Here is a 21175-nt window from a genome sequence, read left to right as displayed (position 1 = left end):
GTCACTGAATGTGAGCAAAGTGAAGGTTATAGTGATGGGTAGACAAAACCAAACAGAAAATTTTGCCGCTCCAGTGAAATGTTCCTATGTGCATTCACAGCTGGAGTTGGGGAGCCTCCCTGGTCTCCTCACACATACCTTTCCTAACCTACATGTAAGGCAGGCTTTTTACGATGGGCTAGCTACAAGGTGTTTTCCTGATCCGGCAGATGCCAGATCCAGCCTTCAATACTCGGAGCTGGTCCACAACAAGAGTGTGTGATATATCAGACCAGGAAGCCGTCATCCAATGGTGACTGATACTGAAGGATGCAGCACATCTTCTGCAAATCCATCTGATCTGTCCTCTGCTCTCTGAACTGGCTTCTCTGCATCTACTGGGCTGAGCACAAGGTCTTGCCCTGTATTTTCACAATAGTCCAAGCTCAGGATGTCAGAAAGATTGTTTCCTGCTCCAGCACAAAGTCTGCAAGTGATAGCCTCGCTTGTCACGAGTTAGGGACGATCCCTTTATGCGGGTACGTTTTCCGTGCAGGCAGCAGAGCTCTCTCAGAGTCCCAGCTGAAACTGCACAATCAGTTCTCTGCTGTGCTTAGGTTTGCCTCAGACCTTCTCTTTCTCTGTGCCAAGCGAAAACTTTTGTGGTTGCCTTCACCAGGACCAACACAAGGGAATAGGTATGCACAGGAGATATTCCACCAGGAGGCCCCATGGAGTTTTCTGTAGGAATTGCCCCGAGGAACTGACCTAAGACAATATTTTGGAATTTATTATAAAACCACTGAAAGAAAAGAGAACATTATTTTTATCACATGAACATTCAAGTGACTTGCAAAATGCCACTCTGAGCCCCAGAAAACCGGAAGTCAGAGGCTATTGCACAAATCTGTCAGGCTTTGAGCATTATTTAAGGTGAAAAAGCTGCTCGCACTGACTGGTGATCTCTCTATAATCAGTTCCCAACGGAAGTGCTCTAAAAAAATCCCAATAATGCTAGCATAAAAAAATTACATAGCTCAATATAGGTGTTTTGTAATCTCCTTCCACGAGTCTAAAAATCTTGAGGAGTAGAAGATAATCTGAGCCTCATCTTTTCATTTCTTTCCTTCTTTTCTCTTTACATATAGCCTTTCAGTTCAGAATCAAACACTTTATTTGTTTCACGTACATTTTTCTTCCCGTTTTGTTGTTTGTTCAGGGTGGCTACAGCGAGACTGGTGTCAATTGATCAGAGTGAAATCATTGTGATTTATTAGCCACTTCTAGAAAGGACAAAGCCAGTGTGACCCAGGGGGCCATAAATTTTTGTCTACATCAAGCACAAACAGAAGAGGGTCTTTTTTTTTAGATGTAGATGCAGCTCCAAAAGTTGTGGCTTGTATTTCTGCTGTTGTCTCCCAGAATCTCCTACGATTCCTGCCGTTTAGAGCCAGCTATGTACTGTATTTCCATAACCAGGAGCACACATATGCTCCAGGATTGAATGATTTATTCAGAGTGAACCTTCCCAGGGATTTTCAATAGTCCCCTCCAAATCAGTGTCTCTAAGACGTTGCACAGATGCTTTTTATTTTTATCCTGTTTGAGCCGCCTCTTTTGCAAGTAGTTGTGTGACTGCTGTGAGGCATTTTAATTAATTAATTTACATTGCTAGGTTGCCTCACACTGGCTTTGACAAAAGTCACTTTATTTACTTTATAAAACCATCGTGTCCTGCTGCACACTGTAATCTTGCCATAGGCGAGGAATTGGCTGCGTGGTGGCTGGAGACTCTGCTCTTTAAGCAGGAACCTGACTCAGCAAGAGCAAAGGATTTTGTCCTGGTGGTTTCCAAGGGCCACTCTAAGGAAAACTGGTAGGGAATGAGATTAATGCTCTAATTAAAGGAACAGGAAAGAAACCAGCTAGTTTTGTCTCAGAAGTGAAGCCTTCAGAACTCCACAGCCCCCAAATGTTGAATGCTGTTTAATAAATCAATAATGTCTTATGAAGTCATCCATCCATCCATCCATCCATCCATCCAGGTAATTCTATAACTTCATGGCCATTTTCTCTGAACTGTGCCACAGCATTAGACTTATTTACATTACTTTGGATCAGACAGGGCAACAGAGCTAGCCTCGGCAAGGCTGGCTTAAGTTTTGAGTTGTTTTTTCATTGGAACTGACTCAGGCTAAATGCCAACAGAAGGCAATGAGGATGCTGGTGAGTTGGAAGATACCCACAGAAACCTGATGTAGAGGCTTGTTTCGAAAACATCAATAAAAAGTTGTTCCATGTGCTTTTAGTTCTGACCAAACTAAAAGAGATTACAATGAAGCATGTACCCAGCAGCCTAACTGGTAGCCATAGCAGTCCCAAATAAGGTAAAAAATAATAATATTTATACCCCCTGTGTTTAAAGACTAATTTAGGTTTTGAACTTCTCCCAGGCTGCCCAGCAGCCACTTTGGATTTGTTCTTAGCATCAAACAGAGGGCTGATGGCAATCCCTGGCCCTAATCATTTCAGATGTCTCCTTTAAGTGCTTCTTCTTACCCACTGCCTCACTTGTAGGAATACAGAAAAAAAATTATGCCAACTTTAAAAGGACTTCAAAATCCCTGCATGTGAAGCATGCGAAAATTTCATCTTGCTACTATCTTTATTAGCAAATGTTTGCAAATTTTTATAATAAAAAGCATTGGTGATTCCATTGCAAAAGCAGAGAAGCGAGAACTGTAACAAACAGCGCCTGTTGATGCAGAATCGGCTGCGAGATGACCTGAGCAGGAGCACAATGGCAGGAAAGAGGCTTCTAGTGAGTTGGGCTTTGAAGAGCTGCCTTTCATTTTATGTTCAGAGGCTGTGTTCCTGGAGTCTTTTACTCCTATTGCAGCAAAAGCCTCCAGATCAACTCCAGAGACTTTTTATTCCTAGAAGTACTGTAACGTGTGCACAACTCTGAAAGCGCATGGAGCTTTCTGAGTGCCCGGCGATGTCCTGCCCATATCAATGGTGCCGGCAAGCGCGCCCAGGCAGGCAGTGAATGCTTGGCAAGCCTTTCCCTGAAGCTGTTCAAGCTGCCCAACCTGCATCTCGGATCCTGCCACCACCCAAGTTGTACAATAACCATCTGGACTAGCCTTGAAGTTTAATTCACTGCGTCGGACAAAGTCACCGTTTCTTTTTCATAAATGCTGGCCGTGCCGGCAGCAGGGACGACGCGCTGATTTATTTGGTCTCCAAGCTGTTCTTAGAGGATGCGTCCTTTCTCTCAGGGACTCCAGCACTATCTTTATTTAGCCTCACGGATTTAAATGCAGAACGCCACCCCGCTCTCCCCGCCACCTTCCTCTGGCAGGTCACAGCCACGCTACCCGCACGCTTCATCTGCCAGGCACGAAAGCTGGCTATGGGATGCCTGCAAGCTGAGAAAAGTAAGGCATTGCACCTTCAGCAGCTAAATATTATTAAGATTTTTTGTATACTTATTAAACATTACAGGGTTAAGACTGCCGAGCCCGTCACTGACAAAAGAAGGAGGGGATGTACGAATAATGGTGGGGCGGTTTTTTCTGCTGCGACCCTACGGTTGCCGCTGCAGGGTTCGCACGGGCGGAGCGCTGCGGAGTTACAACCCCGCGGCGAAAGGCGAGGCACCGAGCCCGTGCGCAGCGGCACCCCGAAAGCCGCTTTTCCCGGCAGACCCGCTCGGTGTCCTCGGCCCACGCCGCTCCGGAGCGCGGGGCGCGGAGCCGCCGGCCGGGGCTGCGGGGAGAGGGGCGATGGCGCCGCGGGCCCTTTAAATCCGGCGCGCCCGCTCGGCGCTGGCGCTGGCCAATGGGAGGGCGGGCGCGGCGGGGAGCGGGCGCTCATTGGCTGCGCCTCCTCCCGCCACCGCCTCCCGGGGCGCCGCCCGCCCTCCCGCCCTCGCCGCCGCCGCCGCCTCGCCGCTCGCTTCCCCGGCGCGCCGGGCCCGGCCGGCCTTTGCGTTCCCCCGTGTCCGCCTGTCTGGTTTTGCGCCGTGGGGAGGGGAGGTCCGAGCTAACGGTGTTCCGAGGGGCCTGCTTCTGACGGGAAGGGACTTTCCGTGGGAGAACGGGCCCGCAGAAATACCCGCAAAAAGCAGGAGCGGGAGGCTACGGCCGCAGCTGCCTCTCGGTTGCCCGCTGAATGCCTTCAGCAAGGGACTCCCGTGCTCTTGGGAGGCCGCGGCGTGCAGTCAGGGCTCCCCGTATTTCGCCTTCTCCCCGTGCAGAGCCCGCTGCTGCGAGGGCGCAGGCTGCGGGGCTGGGGAAGGGAAGGTGCGAAGTCGGGCCGAGGGTGCGCGGTCACCGGCAGCGAGAGCCCGTGGTTGCTCTCTGGCGCGGCGCCCAAGGGGAAGGAGCCCCGGGTGTGTTTTCAGCAAGGTTTTTCAGCGAGGAAATGCACGCGGGCGGGTTTTGAAGGACTCTTCTATATGCTTCTGTCTGACAGTTTAAACACGTGGGAGATCGCTTCACGTCCAGCAATGGCTTTGGGCTCATAACATACAAAATCCTTCTGAGAAGCAAAGGAGTTGCAGGTGGGGCTGAGACAAGAGCTGCTAACAAATCCTGAAAAACACATGGGTGAGAGACTGCCAGGGGCACCCATCAGCCCCCCTTCCCTGCTTCCAAAAATCCCTTGTGCTCTGACAACCGGTAAATCGGAGACTCTTCCCTCAGAAGCACTTTCTGTCTTTTTGCCCAGTGGTGGTGTTTTACTGCTGGTTGAAGAGGCAAGACCCATGAACAGAAACTTTGCTCCGACTGCAAGCAGGCAGAGGGAGAGCAGACCTCACGCTCCAGGAGATTGCGCTTCCAGGGTTCAGTGCTTGTTTTGAAAACAGTAACATACTCTGTATTCTCCTGGGGCTCCTCGCCAAAACCTGTGCAGAAATTTAGCACAGAGGAAAAAACTAATGAGCATCCTGCAGACGGTAGAAAACAGGATGAGAATCCCTCCAAGAAGGTGCTGGGACTGAAGTTCCCAAGGATGTTCTTTTTCTGAACACACTGTCCATCACATGGGCAAACTTCCCTTTGACAGGAGAAGAAGGGCACTGGGGTGGGTGAGGACCTTGTAGGGAACAAACTCTTCCTGTTGGGAGTCCCTGGCCAGAGGAAGCGATATCGGGACCCGTGGTGAAATGAGATCCTTTTCCTCCTTGTACCGAGTGAAGCCAGGGCGGGGGTGAGGACTAAGCTTATAGGGCTTTCCTCGTCCTCTTTTCCTGCTTCTCTGTTTCACACCCTGTTCACAACCACTTCTCTGGTGGCAGCACCCTGAGGGTCCCAGGTGGGGAGTGGGGTCTTCTGGCCTGGGAGAGGAGCTCTGGGCATGCACACACGATTTTGCCTTCTCCTTCTCCAAGGGAATTGCAAAAGCCCATATACTGCTCAATATAATGCACCAGGCTCAAAGCTGAAAAATTACTGCTTAGACTTCTGCTTCATTGCAGGGTTGTTTTGTTGTTTTTTTTTTTTTTCTCCTAGAAGCGTATTTTTCATCCCTGAATAAAAGTGCATTAAAATCCAACAGGTTTGAGTTATTGTTGCAAGAGTTCAATCCTGGTCGCTACCATCCCTCCCCCTTCCTTGCATTTCCCAGATCCCCAAGAGGAAAAGAAAGAATGAATGAAAGAAAGAAAAACCCTCAAAAAGAAAGCAGGGGTCTCCTCTCAGACTCTCACGCTTGCAGGCTAGCTCCTGGCACGCTTATAGGCATGGCACACAGCCTCTTCTGTCGGCACAGACTTGGCAAACCTGGGCCAGGGCTGGCCTTACTCATTGTGTTCAAGTCACCTTCTTGATTACAGCAAAAAAAAGGCGTTTGTGGTGGGTGACCGAATTGGCCACCCTACTCGACAGAAGGCAGAAGGAGAAAAAATAGGAAAGAAACAGGCAAATTAATGTTGTGGGGAGAGGGGAGAATGACACCCGGGGGAGGAAGCGATACCGGCTGCCTCCTATTTATAAGTCAGCTCTTGCCTGGCATTTTCTGGATGCTCATAAAGCTGTGATACAGCCTGGCTGCCCTGCTCCCTCCCTGGCGGGTCCTGCCACCAGGGAGACCTGTCGAGGGGTCCCACTGCTTTTGGGGGAGCTGCTATGGGCGTACAGGCCACCGAAGTGGCTCTGGGTCCCCTCTCACCATGCCAGGACCACCGCAGGGGCTGTGGCACCCGCCCCTCTGTGGGTATTGCACACACGCTCTAAATATGGTGCCTAAGTTCAAGCCTTTTTTTATGCTATATTGGGGAAGAGATGGGAATTCAGCACGTCACCAGGACAGGCGTATACCTGAGCTAATATACCCTGTGGGGTTAGCAAAGAGGGTGATGTATGTGGTAGCTGTGGCAAATTCTTGGTTTTTTCTCTTGTTTTCATATTAATAATCCATTGTCAAAATGCAGGCAGATGAGCACAGCAGCTTTGCAAAAGGCGGATTGAAAGTCATTTCTAATTCAAACACAGTTATTGTTTCTGTTAAAATGTGGCTACTCAAAAAGCAAACTCAAACCTCAGTTGCAAATAATTATGTTGAGTGAATATTTATATTTTGCTGCATGCTTCAGCAGCTGCTTGGGATGTTTTAGTAAAAAATACAGAAGAATAATAGAAGTACAAGTATATCACCTTGTAACAGTTGGCTACACTCTTAGCACAGAACACCTTAATGCAAAATGTAGAGTTACCCACAGTTTTAACTCACTGAAAATAAATGAGGAAAAAAAGTTAGAAGGTTTTTGTTTTCTTTGTCAAACAGCTTGAAATAAGCAAATCAAATGCTCACTTTAACAACGTTACATGATGGAAGATGTGTGCAAAATAGTATTTAGTCTTTCACAAAATAAAGTCACGCCAGCGAGCTGTGAAATCACACACGCTAGTGTATAAAATCCATTTCAAAGCTTTGGCTTTCCTCACGAGAGCAAGAAATATTCTTGGAGGCTTTCTAGAGTCAGCAGCCAAAGCCAAACGCTATGGAGGGCTTACACCGATACAATCCAAAAGGACAATTTGCTTGGAAGCCTGTGGCTAATTTCAAACACAATGCCCGATGTCATGGTCAGTTGTGCTGCAGAAAGTTGGCAGCTTGGCTCAGCCTCTCCCTCGGCCCGAAAAGATGCGAGCGTTTCTGGCCGAAGCCGCGCCGCTTATTGGATGTCCCAGACGGCTTCAAACGAGCCCTTTCATAGCGACACACGGCCAAGTGCGGGCAAAGAAACGAGGGGAGAAACAAAGGTGGCTCTGAAGTCATTTCCCCGCGCTGAAGCCAGCCATCCGGTTTCGCTCCTTCCCCATTGAGGGGGCAGAAAGCGGCAGGAAGAGCGGGGCTGAAAGGGAACAAACCGGCCGAATGGGCTGGTGGGGAGGCAGCCAGGGCCGGGGCCGCGCCGGGCGAAACTCCCATTCTCCCTGCCCAGAAAGGGATGAATGATTAATTATAGGCATCCAAAAGGTAATAGATGTGGCGGGCTGGCGTCCTGCAGCCAAGTTCCTAGAGCACCTGCGAAAACAGGAGGCGCCGGGAGACAAAGCCTCTCTCCCCCTTTATGGAGAGCACAGAGGGGTACTGTTCCCCCCTTCACCTGGTCTGCTTTCTGCTGGCACGACCGCCTTGCAGCGCGGGCAATTTCCATGTCCGCTTGCTGTATGTAGGAAGAAACCCCCCCCTGTCCGCAGAGAAAGGAAACGGGGCCATCCCAGATGCCAAAAGGGAATGGGGGGGTCTGGGATCCAGTCCTGAGACCAGAGGATGCAAATCTAAGATGTCGACTCTTTCCATCTTTGTGTAGCCCGACAGCCAGTGCGCAAAGCCACTGCATGCATAGGTACGAGAGGCAGGATTTTCAGAGTAACCTGAAGAGAATTTGGCACTCGGATCCCACTGCAATTAAATGGAGAATGGCTATTTGGCTCCCTTAGGTTCCTTTGAAAATCCCAGCCTGCCCTATGGATTCAGCAAAGCACTGAAGAACCTGCTAAACTGAAACACAAGTTGTATGTGGTAAGGAGTAAGTGCCTGGCTACTCCTAAATTAGGATAAAAACATCTTCTTTGTTTGTCTGGGTTTTTTTGGCAGCAAGCTAGTAAGTTTGAAAAAATATGATTTAACCACCCTCTGGCTCTGTGGGATGATGCTGTGAGTCCTCTCAGTGCATCCCGTCTTCCCACTGCTGCTCCAGCTCCCTGCCCCACTCCCCGCTCCCACCCTCCTCCTGGGACAGAGCTATGTCTTCTTCTTGCCTCGGCAAAGTTCAGTTTTGCTTAAACGCGGGAGAAGCCATGAGCTGGACCTTTACCAGCACAAGGACTGACCACCACCACCCCGGGTCCAGCCCGGTGTGGACTGAATGCCTGGGGAAGCGGGGAGCTGAAACCCCACTTTCTGTGCTGCATGGCTTGTGGTCCTAACCTGTCCTGCACTGCTGGCCATGCTGGGATTCCTGGTACTTCAGGCAAAACAATCTTTTCAGTGGTAGGTCTCGACTGTGGTTTTTCTTTCAGGATTTGCAGAGGGGAACACGTGCTGGAGGGGGATGCTTGAACCGGCAGCTTTGGGCGCCGATCTGCGGCGCCGCACAGGCATCGCTTCACCAGGGGTCAGAGGTGTAAGTGGCTTAGGTGGCCACAGTGGAGGGCAAGACAGGCGTGTGGGACCTAAGGCTCATCTGCAACGGGAAGTCGGTGCGGTGTAAGGAATTCACGTGGCAGATTGGTATGGGATAACTACGGTGCTGCACGTTGCAGCTCTGATTTTGTGTGAGCTTCCCAGTAGAGACAGTGTCTGCAAGTCAGCATGAAGAAGAACCTCAGGTCCTCAAGACACTTTGTTAAATGGGATTTAGCTATCTATGTTGCTTAGGTTTTTTCATGCTGAGTGGCATGATGTCCAAATTTCCCCACACATCTCTCCCATACGTGGTCATTCGGTGGTGTGGGGAAGTGAAGCCCCTTTGAGAGTACTGCTGGAGGAATAACGTGGAGAAGCAAGGCAGGCACCACAGCCTTTGCCTCGGAAAACAGTCAATAAAATGATTCCTGTGCCTGTTGACGAGAAAGATTTGGCAGAACAGGAAAAGCGAACACACCGAATAGTGGGAATGACCAGCCTCGTGTTGCTGCAAATGACACTGTAGTAGTTTGCTTTTTATAATTTCCCTCCCTCTCTTTCTATTAGCCAACCTGTTAACGCTCACAGAGATGCAGTGTCCTCGCAGCGAGGCCAGGGTACATTTGGATATGAGAGATGCTGGTGTGATGGAAAAGTTGCTTGTCCATCCTGGCCTGGACAAACCTGCCTTCACCAAACAAATACTGCTGAAAAAGCCTTTGAAGAAAGCAAACGGAGGCACCAGTACAACCAGCAAGCCTGACTTATTTCTTTGCAAGTAAACCTGTGCAAAGGAGATCTCACTCACATATATCTTCAAATAATCATCTCAAAAAGTGAGATAGAAATTACTCTGAATTTTTAAAATAATTTTATGCCTTGGGTGGGGTGTATAGTGAGTGCGTACAGGTGCAGGGAGGATGCACAGGATATAGGATATATCCATAGGATGCACACCCCCAGCACAGCACAGACTATGCGGTGGCATCAGCAGGAAGCACAGTGCCCACTTCGGGTTCTCCCCACGCTCTGGCTGTGCCTGCGCGACGGCACGAGAACTGTGGAGAGCCACGCGTGTGTGCCGACAGCATCGCGGGATGGCGCCGAGCCCTGCACCGTACGGTGCCGGGGCTCAGCGGTGACAGATGTTGTATGCTAATGCTGGGGCAAGAGTCGCCCGGAGCAGACACGGCTGCCGGAGAGGCTCCTTGGTGGCACGGTGTGAAAGAGCTGTCCTCGTCCTCACGTGCGGGAGCGGCAGCGCGGCCGCGGCCCTCTCCTCGGCCGACCTGTGGATCCCCTCTTGCAGGAAGCGCGCCGGGAGCTTGCTGAAGCGAGCGGGGTGCTCTCGCAGCTCGCTTTTTCCAGATGGTTGACGTGCACGGCAAACAATAGCCGGGACAGCATGGCAGGGCGCACTGCCGAAACCTCCCCCTGCATACAGAGCAGTGCGGGGCCCGTAATTAGTGGCCCTGCTCATGTCAGGCTGAGACCGTTCCCATAAAGATGAATTCCCTCCCTGTTGCTCTGGGGGGGATGTTCAGCCAAGGGCGGGCCGGACGGTCCCGGGCCGGGAGGCAGCGGGGATTAGCTTGCAGCCTGGCCCGCCTTGCACGAGCCTTTGTGAGGATAAACAGAACATTTTTGTTTCCTTAAAGAGCAAACCTGGAAGAAGCATGTTTTGGCCTCTTCATAGAGGTGTCTGGAGTATTAGGCATTCTGGATGCGCGTGTGTGCGCATGTGAGCAGGGAACAAAAAAACCAAATAAAAAGCCTCTAATTTTTCCTCCGCTGCCTTTGCACACTGACACACACAGCACCCGAGAGCAGCTATTTGCTTGCAGTGTTTCTAATCTAGTCTTTTCAGCCATTCCTAATTTAAAAGTACTAAAATGGCATTAAAATTATCAGCATCAAACCCTTCACTTGGCTCCTTGCGTGCTCAGCTTCCCAGCGTCTTTTTTACCCCACGTGGCCCACGACCATGCCCAGAGAGCAGAGGCAGGCAAGGAGAGTAAGGGCTAATTTTCACCAGTAACCTGCAAGCTGGGACGTTGGCTGGACCCTGCCTTTGCCACGGCCTCGAGCAACACCCCAGCTTCGAGGTCACTGCTGAAAATTCAAGCTGGAGGAAGATGAGAAAAGCTTTTGGCTGGGCTGAGGACACCAGGTAATTCCTTGCCCTCGTCCTTCTGGCCATGCCACTGACCAGAGGCAAAAGAGGGGACGCTAGAAGTGAAGTCCCAGTGACAAAACCCACCTGCCCTCCGAGGACCAGAGTGGTGCTCATCCCAGTGCAGAGGTGTCAATCGTTTCTGTGAAATATGGGTCCACACCCGAGGCCTTATGGAGCTCCTCTGGACTTTGGGGTTGCTGCACCCCCTGCTTTGGAAAGATCGTGTATGTGTGTGTAGATCTATGCTTCACAAAAGACATTCAAAGCGCCATAGCTTTTCTCCTCTTTAAAGTAATACAGAAGTATTATTTTAATAATAAAACTAGAAGTCCTGCCACAAACGCAGCTGAACAACAATCCACCTTGGAAAGTGTTTGTCAAACGTGGTATTTCCAGGACGGTCACTGCCTGCAGGGTTTTCTCCCTCTTTCATTGCCCAGCACTGCTGGGACAACAGAAATGCAAGCCAGGCTGGAAACTCTCCCTTAGCCAGCCCACGGCAGCTCTCGCGTGGCTCGGCTGTGGCCGTGGGGTGGGCAGAGGCGGCCGGCTGCCGTGGGGGACCCGCTCCCTCTGTGCAAGCAAAAGGCAGCCAGATGCCGGGCTGATAGGGTGCACTGCAACAGCACTGAGAAATTGCCGAGAAAAATGCATGCCTTGGGTTTGTTTCTATCTGCTCTAAGCTGCTGTATCCGGACTATGAGTCTCTGCTGCAGGTGAGCAGGTCATTAATTCCCACCAATTATCCCACCTAATTTCCGCAGCCAGGCACCCGTGCTCGGTTACCTGGTGCGATGCGGAGGCTGATATCCCTCCCCACCCACCTCCCAGCTGGTAAGGTCTTGTTCTGGTCCGATGTGAAGGCATGGTCGGAAAGGCTTGGCATGATCTGCTTTCAGATAAAGCACGCCGCATACGGCGCCACAGAAAATGAAGCTGCGGAGGTGCTTGAAGGGGAATGAAGGGCCGGATTTTTGCAGGCTCGTAGCCAAATTGGATGTGCCACCTGGGTGTTTTGGGTTGGTTGCACTGTCTATATGGACTGCGCAGTGAAGGCAAAGACTATTTTTCCTGAAGTATTTAATGGTACCTGCAGATGGGGAAATACCGTTCTCTCCATGCTCTGTCCTCATACCCTGTCTCTAAACCTCCATCACTGCCTCTGGTCAGAGATCCTGGACTAACTGATCTGACTTACTGTCAGACATCTTCTTAAATCCCTTAATTTTGCCAAAATTATGCTTTGGCTTTTCTGATGAGGGAAAGCGTAGGCAAGAGGTGGGGGCCGAGCACATGTGACAGGCGATGCCAGCTCGCCGGTGGTCCTCAGGCTGGGATTTGGAAACCTGAGCACATTGGTGTCTCGCTGCGGGTTCGTGAGCTGAAAGGACAAGGCAGCGCAGTAGCCGCTCTGCAGCTACTGCTCACCCCAACTTCCACCAGCGGGCTTTTTCTTTTTAATTTTGGGTCACTGTCGTGGTTTAGCCCCAGCCAGCAACTAAGCACCACGCAGCCGCTCGCTCACTCCCCCTACCCCGATGGGATGGGGGAGAGAATCGGAGGAGTAAGAGTGAGAAACACTCCTGGGTTGAGATAAGAACAGTTTAATAATTGAAATAAAGTAAAATAGTAATGCTAATAGTAACAGTATAATAATGATAATAATAATAATGATACACAAAGCAAGTGATGCACAATGCAATTGCTCACCACCCGCCGACCGATACCCAGACAGTTCCTGAGCAGCGATCGCTGCTCCCTGGCCACCCCCCCCCAGTTTCTATACTGAGCATGATGTCATATGGTATGGAATAGCCCTTTGGTCAGTTTGGATCAACTATTCTGGCTGTGCCCCCTCCCAGTTTCTTGTGCGCCTGGCAGAGCATGGGAAGCTGAAAAAGTCCTTGACTAGCATAAGCAGTACTCAGCAACAACTAAAAACATCAGCATGTTATCAACATTCTTCTCCTACTAAATCCAAAACACAGCACTATGCCTGCTGCTAGGAAGAAAATTAACTCTATCCCAGCCGAAACCAGGACAGTCACCTTCAATGAACCTCACGCCCCGTATAAAGCAAGCGTCGCCGGAGCCGGGAAGGAGAAAGCGAGCGAAGGCGGCATCTGAGAAACCCCGGTTCACGTCTGCAAAGTGACGGTGCTGCTCTTGGCAGTTGCAGGTGACAACCCTAACGAGTGCCCAGGAGCAGATGAGAAGTTTATGGGCTGTTAATAAACTGTAACCAATCGGTGAATGCCGGCGGGTTGTGTTCAAGCTGTTTGGGGCCACAGGTCCTTGGGAGAGCTTGCACTTGCTCTGCCTTTATTTCAACGTAGCAGAAACATGAAAGCATGTGGCAGACTCTTGATGTTTGTTACAGTGAATAGACATATGTCCCTCACACTAGCATGTAGAATATCTAATTAAGTTACACAATGATAGCTTATACCCAGGGGCAGTTGCAAACAAGACGCTGTCACACTCTTAAGAACACAAACAAAATGAAAATTGCCTCTTTATACATTATAATGAATATGTTTTCAATACATTAAAAGTTCATTTACTAACAGACTCTGTAAGACTGCATGGATTTCTGCTAATATCATTTTGTTTTTTTCAGAAGGATGGGTTTGTATGGTTAGGATTAGGGACAAGTTTGTTAATGAAGCTACCGAGCATTTTTCCCCAATAGACCTGAAAGAAGAAATGAAATCTTAATCGTGTGTTTATTGTGTTGTCTCAAGCAAATCCCGCTCTTCAGAGCCCCACCTCAGGAGGGGCTTCTCCCTTCTGCAGGACATGTATGCCGTGGATTTATGCCTCCCTTTCTCCTATCTCCACTCTTCTTCACTGGTTTTTTGCATGTTTGCAGGCAAGAGACAGTCACCCTGAAGCTGGATGGCTTCAGGGGTTATCTCCTACTTCTGGGTCAGGGATGCCAGATGCCAAGGTCTGTATGACAGGATGGTGCTTGAGTAGCACCCAGGGGTAAGTCCTGATCTGGGCTTTTCCCGTGAGCATCCCAGATGGGTGATGCTTCCCTCCTTCCCCCCCACTGGTATAAACTGCTTCAAGGAGCGTAAAAACTGCCTGGGGTATTGCAGCCCATTCCTCTTCCCACCAGAGAGCTCCATTCTCATTAGGGCATTTTGGCACTTTTTCTGTGTGGGAATAATTAAATTGTGCAACACTTGCGTGGGCAAAGTCTGCACGTGGGGAGCGCTGTGCGATTTGGGGTGATTCCCACAGACCTCCCCCAGGCCTTGGCTAGGCGGCACTAAGCCATTCCTGGCACACTGGTGACGCATGACAGACGTGCGTGGGGAAAGCCCATCACTTCCATCTCTACATTCAGCATAACCAAGAGCCAGGAAACAAGAGTCAGGCCCTGGAAGGCTTCTTCCTTTCTTTAGCCCTGCTCCCATTAAATCCCGTTAAAGATGAGCAAGCCGGGAGGCTGCTGCTGCCGGGGTGTGCTGCCAAGCCGCGGGTTGGAGCTGCCGACTGTACGGTCCCCAGCTCACACCAGGCTCTCTCCAGTGCACTTAACACGGAGCACGTTGCCCTGTAGTATACCCGGGATATTTTATAGGAGGCAGGTGATTCCCTGAGCCATCTTGAGGCACTTAAACAGGGGCTGGCTTTCAGAGGATGCCTGCTTAAGGCTCACACAAGCTCGACTTCAGGTGGCTTCAACTGGCCATCCTGGAAAGTAAGGAGCAGACAGGAAGGGTCCCGAGGGATTAAATCCCTCCTCACAGCACCTCTGTCCAGTGCCCGGCAGAGACACAGCCCCGGTGGGAAAACCAGTCCCAAAAAAGTATCCTGGTGAGCACAGGGGAAGGGGCCGCAGTTACACAGCCTCCCCTCTGATGTATCTGAAGAGCACTTCAGTATTTTTTTTTCTCACTGCAGCTCCGTCCCTGTCCCCCGCCCCCGCATGTTTTTTGCCCACTGTGGCTGGCATTCTGACTAGGGGAAAGATTTCCCCCATCCCTTCTGGGACGCTACCCCGGGCAAGGCTCCCTCACCCCCCTCTTTGTGTGCCTTTTGTGCTGGGTGCACCCTGCCGCTCGCAGACAGCCGGGAGCTTGCCCACTTTCCGCCGGCGCTGAGAAGCTGGGGCTGGCGAGGCAAAACGCTGGCTTCTGCCTGGCTCTTGGATTGATGGGCTTTCCTGGGTTTGGGATGGGGAACGGGTTTGGGATGGGGAACGTGTTCCTGCAGTCCCGGTGTGCTCAGCTCCCTGCGCTGCCCATTGTGGTGGAAATCTCCTTTCTATGTCTCTTGAGCAGCATAAAAGAGTCGAATTATTTCTGCTGGGGGAAAGGAGTGTTGGGTGTGGAGAGAGAAACTTAGTGGACTATTCAGCACAGCCCCAAATGAAGTCTGAGCACTAGAGGGGGATGGCTGAATTTGCACCTTGGTGGGTTATCTCTCCCGCAGTGCACGCTGACGGCTTTTGCTGCCTCAGCTCCTCTCTTTGGAAAGAGCCTGTAGCCTTCCTACCCCTACGGTACATACGTCTCCGGACTCCGTTCCCTTAGATGCAGCAAGCCAAGCCCTACTTGACTCCCTCAGAAGGAACAAAACAAGCTCTCCCCCTCCCAAAACTCTGATAATTTCCTACTCAAAAGGATTTTTCTTATAAAAAAGTGACTAGCACTGTGACTGCTTTTGTAAAAAAAAAAAACAAACCACAAACCACAAAAAAAGGAACTGAGTGTTTTTTTCTTTTTTTAAGCAGACAAAGAGGTGTATAAATGTGCGTCTTATACATATATGTATATGTCTTTCTGAAAATAGCATTTAACAAATGCCTTCTGCATCTGCAGAATCCTCCAACAATCCTGACACTGTGATCAATCTGTAGGCTGGTGATGTTTGCTGACAGTGATTGATTGATTTTTCCTGCTAATAGGATCAACATTGGGAATATATTAAACTAAAAGGCACACTTCTGACTCGCAGGAAACACCCCGTGTATTGGGCCTGATCCAATTGTATTGGTTTTGGCAGTGGGATGCAATGATTGATGACAGGCAGGGAATGGAGGGCTGCTCGGAAGAGGAGTCTGATTCCCTCAGCGCGCTCTCCATGTGCATGACACTGGTTTCCTGCTGGGACAGGGACAGGCATAAGAAGGGACAATGGAGCAGGGTGGCCCATCCAGATAACCTCTTCTAATGCATATGGTGAGATCTGACCTGCCAGTTCAAGAAGAGGAGGCAAAAAGCTGATGGGAAATTAATTCTCAGGAGTTTGTCAAGACATCTCCAACAAGTGAAGATAAATGGCAGAACAAAACTTCTAAAGCTAATCCCAAGAATGGGGATGAATGAAAAAGGGAAACACTCTTTTGCATTTACATCCATCTTTTAGGGTAAAAGGCTTGGGGTAAGCGCCGCGCTTTTGGAGGATCTCGACCCTGGGCCGTTTGTAACTCCTGAGAGGTTTGAGCACCCCCGGGGCTATTCAGGCTGCGTGTGTGGTGAACAGGCTGAGCATTCACCTCTTGCTTTCTTGTTCTCAAGCGGATGGACCAGGAGCTTGCAAAAAACTTTCAGGTCCAGCTGTGTTGCCACTGAAAGCAACGTGAAACCTCTCTCACCTTCAGAAGCACCATCCAAGGAGTAAGGGCGGTGAGGTGGGAGCGTGTTTGGATATTCGAAGGCTGAACCAGCGAGTACTTCATGCCCTTTTGCAGGGGCAGAGCTGGTATGGTATCATGGTCCCGCTGCTGTCATCATAATTACTACCTCCCCTGATCAATTTTAGTAGAAATATTTAAATATTATTAAATGCCTGTAGTGAAAAATTCAGTTTCTTGGACCCTGTGATCTCCAGAGGGTTGGCAGACTGCAGTGTGCCCAAGGCTTATTTTTAACCCACACCCACCTGGGCTGGAAGTTTGGAAAGGGCCAGCTCTCGCGGCTGGTGCCAGGCTTTTGGCAAAACTCCCTTCCTATCTCAACCCCTACGTGGGCAACCAGGTTTCCAGAAGCACAGGGCTGGGTTGTGGGTGCTGAGCATTTGCAGAGATGCTGGTAACTCTTCTGAAACCCTGACCCTCAGCTGCGCATTCAGAAACGCCTAAGCATCTGGAAATAATCTGGGTAACATTGAGTCACGGGCCTGGAGGTCCCGATCCCACACGGAGGTGGAAACACCGCTCCAACACAGGGAAATCAGAGCTATGCTGCAAGCAATGTCTTGCAACACCAAGCGAGAGCTGCTGGCCTGGTGGCATCATCAGAGGCTGTTTGGCTCCTGTCGCACTGGTGTCCTGTGGGCCATCCTCTGGGGGATGATGGCTCAGGCAGTTTGCAGGCTGTCAGGGTACATGGGACATCAGTCTCTCACCTATGGAAGTGTAAAAACAAGCCCTGTTTTCCAAGGGAAACAGCATCCCAGGGCTGTGCCACAGCCCTTGCTTTTGTCTCTGGGACGATACCTCAGTTATCACGTGTCACATCAGCACCCTGACTTTGGCGTGGGGAGATTGCAGTGATGTCCAGGGGGAGTTTGGCCCCAGAATATCTGTATGATGAGGCTTTCGAAGGGAAAAAATTAGGATTTTCTCTCTCCAACTTATACATATAACTAGATGCGTGTAACCTGTGCTTGTGTACCTCACCCTGCCAGCGGCTCCTGCTCCGAGCAGGCCCTAGTTTGTATTACTAGGGAAGGGTTTGCAGATAAAAAAGAACCATGTCTTTCTGTGAAAGACTGATATTTGGAAAACTGTTGAGGGGGATTTTGATGCTCACACCAAACATTCGTTCAAATGAAAAGAAAGGGAGCCTGCAGCCCCACGCAGGGGGCTCTGACGGATTCCATCCCACAGGACTAAATCGGCAGCGAGCAGAGCCGGTGCCCTGGTACCTCCCTGCGGAAGGGGCACAGGTGCCTTGAAGGAGCCGAGGGCCTGGGCCTGGAGGGAGCAGCATGCCTCAGGCAGGGTTTTGCAGCAGATTTTGCGCTACCTGACTCTAAACTTGCCAAGGCAGAGGCTGAAGAAATCCCCTGTTGAAATGAGACAAGGACATCGGGGGGTAAATTTGGAGGAACTGCCTGGGTGCCCTGACATGGCCAACCGTTCCCTTCCCCTGGGCTTCTCTGAAGCACTGCGGTTTCTGCCTAAAATGTGCTGCCGACCCCTGGCTGCCCCTCTCTCCGCTTTCTGTGCTATGCTGGGAGGGTCGGTGGGGAGGGGAAGGGGAAGCGGGGAAAAGGAAGGGAGACAGGGGAAGAGGGGAAGGAGGGAAAGAGAAGGGGAAAGTGGGGAGGAGGTTGGGGAAGGGGAGAGGGAAGGGGTGAGGGGGTGAGTGGGGCCATCGGAGGGAGCCGTCTGGGCCGGGTTATGCGGGCGGCGGCTCCCTCCTCCTGTTGGGACAAGTCGGGATAGATCCGAGAGGGCCTAAGAAAGCAGAAGGAGCGTGAAGGAAGGGTTCTGCCTGGCCTGCATGGAAAACAAGGCTAAATTCAGAGGAGCGGGGATCAGCCGGGCGGGGAGCTGAGAATTAGGGTGGTCACTCCAGCTCGGGGGGGGGGCTTCAGGAGGGGCTGGGGGCTGCCTGCGGGAACACTGCGGGTCCCCGGGCCTCCTGGCCCGGCTGGAGGCGCAGGTGACCCCCGGCAGCCCCGCCGGTGTGCGCTGAGCATATGGGCTCCCCCCACCCCCCCGTAACCCTATCTGGCCGGAGCGGCGGCTGCGGGCAACGCAATTGGGGGAGCCCTGCGGGGCACTCCTTGGGGCAGGGGAGCATATGGGGAACAAGGCAGGCGGGAGGGCGCCGGGGCGACTAATTTCATTTGCAGGTAGCCCAGGAGGAGGGGGGCCGGGGGAGCACAGCTGGCTGCCCGGCACGGCTCGGCACGGCCCGGCCGGGGGGGTGGCACCAGCCCTGGGGCTCCCTCCACTGCGGGGGGGGGGGATGCGCACCCCCAGCCTGACTGGCAGCGGGCTCCGGAGGTGGGGGGGCGGGCTGCCCTCGCTGCTTTTGCCACCGCGGGGCCCCGTGGGGCCGAAATGTCCCCGCAGAAGAGCCGGATCCCCACGACAGCCCCCCTTGGGGGGTTGCTGCCCGTCGGGGCTCCCCGGGGCCACCTGTTAGCGGCGGGGACAGGCCCGCGGGGCGGGGGAGCGCGGTCGGGGCGGCAGACGAGCAGGATTTACCAGCTTCTGGCCGCTGCCGACTTTTGCATCTGTCAGGGTGCTAATTATTGCCTTTAATAGAGACAAAGAACAGCTCCTAATGATGCTCCCTCTAATTCTCACCTGCTCCTGCCCTTCTTCCGCAGCAGCACTCCCTCGCCGGAACCCTGCTAATTGGGAAAGCTGCTCTGCTTATTGCGGCCTCTCTACAGATTGGGGGGCGGGGGGGGGGGGGGGGGGAGGGTTGTGGTGTTGAGAGAAGGAGGACGGAGGGCTGGGCACTGGTAGCGGGGCTCCGGGAGCAAAACCGGGGGAGCGGGGGGCTACATCCTAAGCGGGGCTGGCCTGGCGGCAGCTCCCCATCCTCGCCCCGGCGCGGCGGGGCTCCGCACCCCCGGGCCGCCGCGGGCTCGGCGGAGGAGCGGCCTTTGCCTCCGCACTCCGGCGGGGACCGGGGTGGTCTCTGCCCCTTCTCCGGCCCAGCCCGGCCTTTGGCTTGCGGCGGAGCCCGGCAGAAGGGCGGCCGTCGGGGGGACCGTCCCAAGCTGCTGGCGGGCACCTGGCTGTCGGCCCCTTATTTTGCACGACTTTCCCCCCCCGGCCCTCATCGGAGAAGGCAGAAGCGGGGGGTCTTGTACCGCAAGGATCGCCTTCGAAGCCGCAGACCGACACAGAGGTAGCACCCTAAGGCGGCCTCAGAGCGAGGGGCAGCGCCGGCGCCCCCCTGGCCACCAGTGTCCGGGCCAGCTCTGCGGCTGGAGGCGGCACCGGGGCAGCCAGCGGGGTGCCCGCCCCGCCTGTGGCCTGTCCCCCCGGCGTCGGTCCCCACGGCTTCATCCCTCCCGCCGCTAAATGGGGTTTGTTTGCCAAAATCGGTACTGAGGGTGCTGGGAAGGGGAGGTTGGGCTGGGTGTCTCTGAAGAAGGGCGTGGGGGGGGGATTGCTCATCATCACTGGGGGGGGATGCTGGGGTTGGGGGGGCACTCCTTTCCCAGCTCCCTTTCCCTTCCCTGAAAGGACTGGCGTGGGGCGAGCCGCAGAAGGAAGCGGCAAACCCCGCAAGGCAGGAGCCCGGAGGGGCTGCGGGGCCGGGACCGGCTCACACCCCGCGGGGACCCCAGCCCACCCCGGCCGCCTGGGAACAGCTTCGCCTCTGCACAGTAAAAAAAAAAAAAAAAAAAAAAAAAATCCCTCCGGTCCGGACTCGCTCTCATTCCCCCGCGGGTGTCTGTGCGCCCCAAACACCTCAATGGTCTGTTATAATATATACAGGCAATTTTGCATTTATGCGTGTGTAGCTAGCTAGTTATTTCACATAGCTGTCTAGCCATTTATGGGTCTAGAGAGAGAGATGTGTAAGGATTTGCTCGGGCAAGGACGGGGGTTTTGCGGTCTCCCTGCCCGCCCGGAGCGCCCGGCCCCCCCGGGGCGGGAGGGTGGGAAGCGCGCCCGGGGACCCCCGCTGCCCGTCCCGGCACCCCCCGGGGGGCAGCCGCCGCCGGGGGCTGCCGATCTCCTTTTTGCTAAAAAAAGGGATTCGTTTGGGTTGTTCCCCTTCTCCTGACAGGAAAAAGGGGAAGCCACAGGCTGCTCCATGCCCGCACCCTGCGTGCGTGAAGACAGCCCTTGCCTTGGGGTCTGCGAGAGGGCGAAATATTTCCTGCCCGAACACCTGAGCACAGAACTGCTAGAATACACACGGGCGAGAGCTACTGTCATCTTCGGGAAGAAAAAAAAAAAACAAAACAAACAACAAAAACAAACACCCCCCCCCCAAATCAAAACCAAAACAACGGTCCCCAAATAATTTTCCTTTCCGTGGATTTTCGTTTGGTTGGTTTTTTTGTTGAAGGTCAAGTGCACAGAAGGGATTACAATGAACAAACTCCCCACCGCCAAGTTTGATGTTTCCTTTCCCCGAATTAAATTTTAGCTCTTGCCAAGCACTGGATTCGGTAGGCAAAAATTTTCACATTACGAACCCAGTAACAGTCGTTTCTTTCCTAGCCGCCCTTATTCTGCGAAGAACAAATGAGGGGGGAAAAAAAAAAAACCAAACCCAAACCCGAACGGTTTCGATTAGCCGGCGAAGCAAACTAACAAAAAGACCTAAGGGAAAAGGCAAGGATGCGCCTAAAATGTTCCCCTCCCTCCTCCGCTTTGCGGCCGGTAAGCCGCCGGCGGTCCCGCACCGGCGCCGCTACGGGCACCTGCCTCCG

Source organism: Pelecanus crispus, chromosome 1 (genome assembly GCF_030463565.1).
Source record: "Pelecanus crispus isolate bPelCri1 chromosome 1, bPelCri1.pri, whole genome shotgun sequence".
Classification (NCBI taxonomy): domain Eukaryota; kingdom Metazoa; phylum Chordata; class Aves; order Pelecaniformes; family Pelecanidae; genus Pelecanus; species Pelecanus crispus.
The sequence above is the reverse complement of the archived record's forward strand: the minus strand, read 5'-3'. Positions refer to the sequence as shown.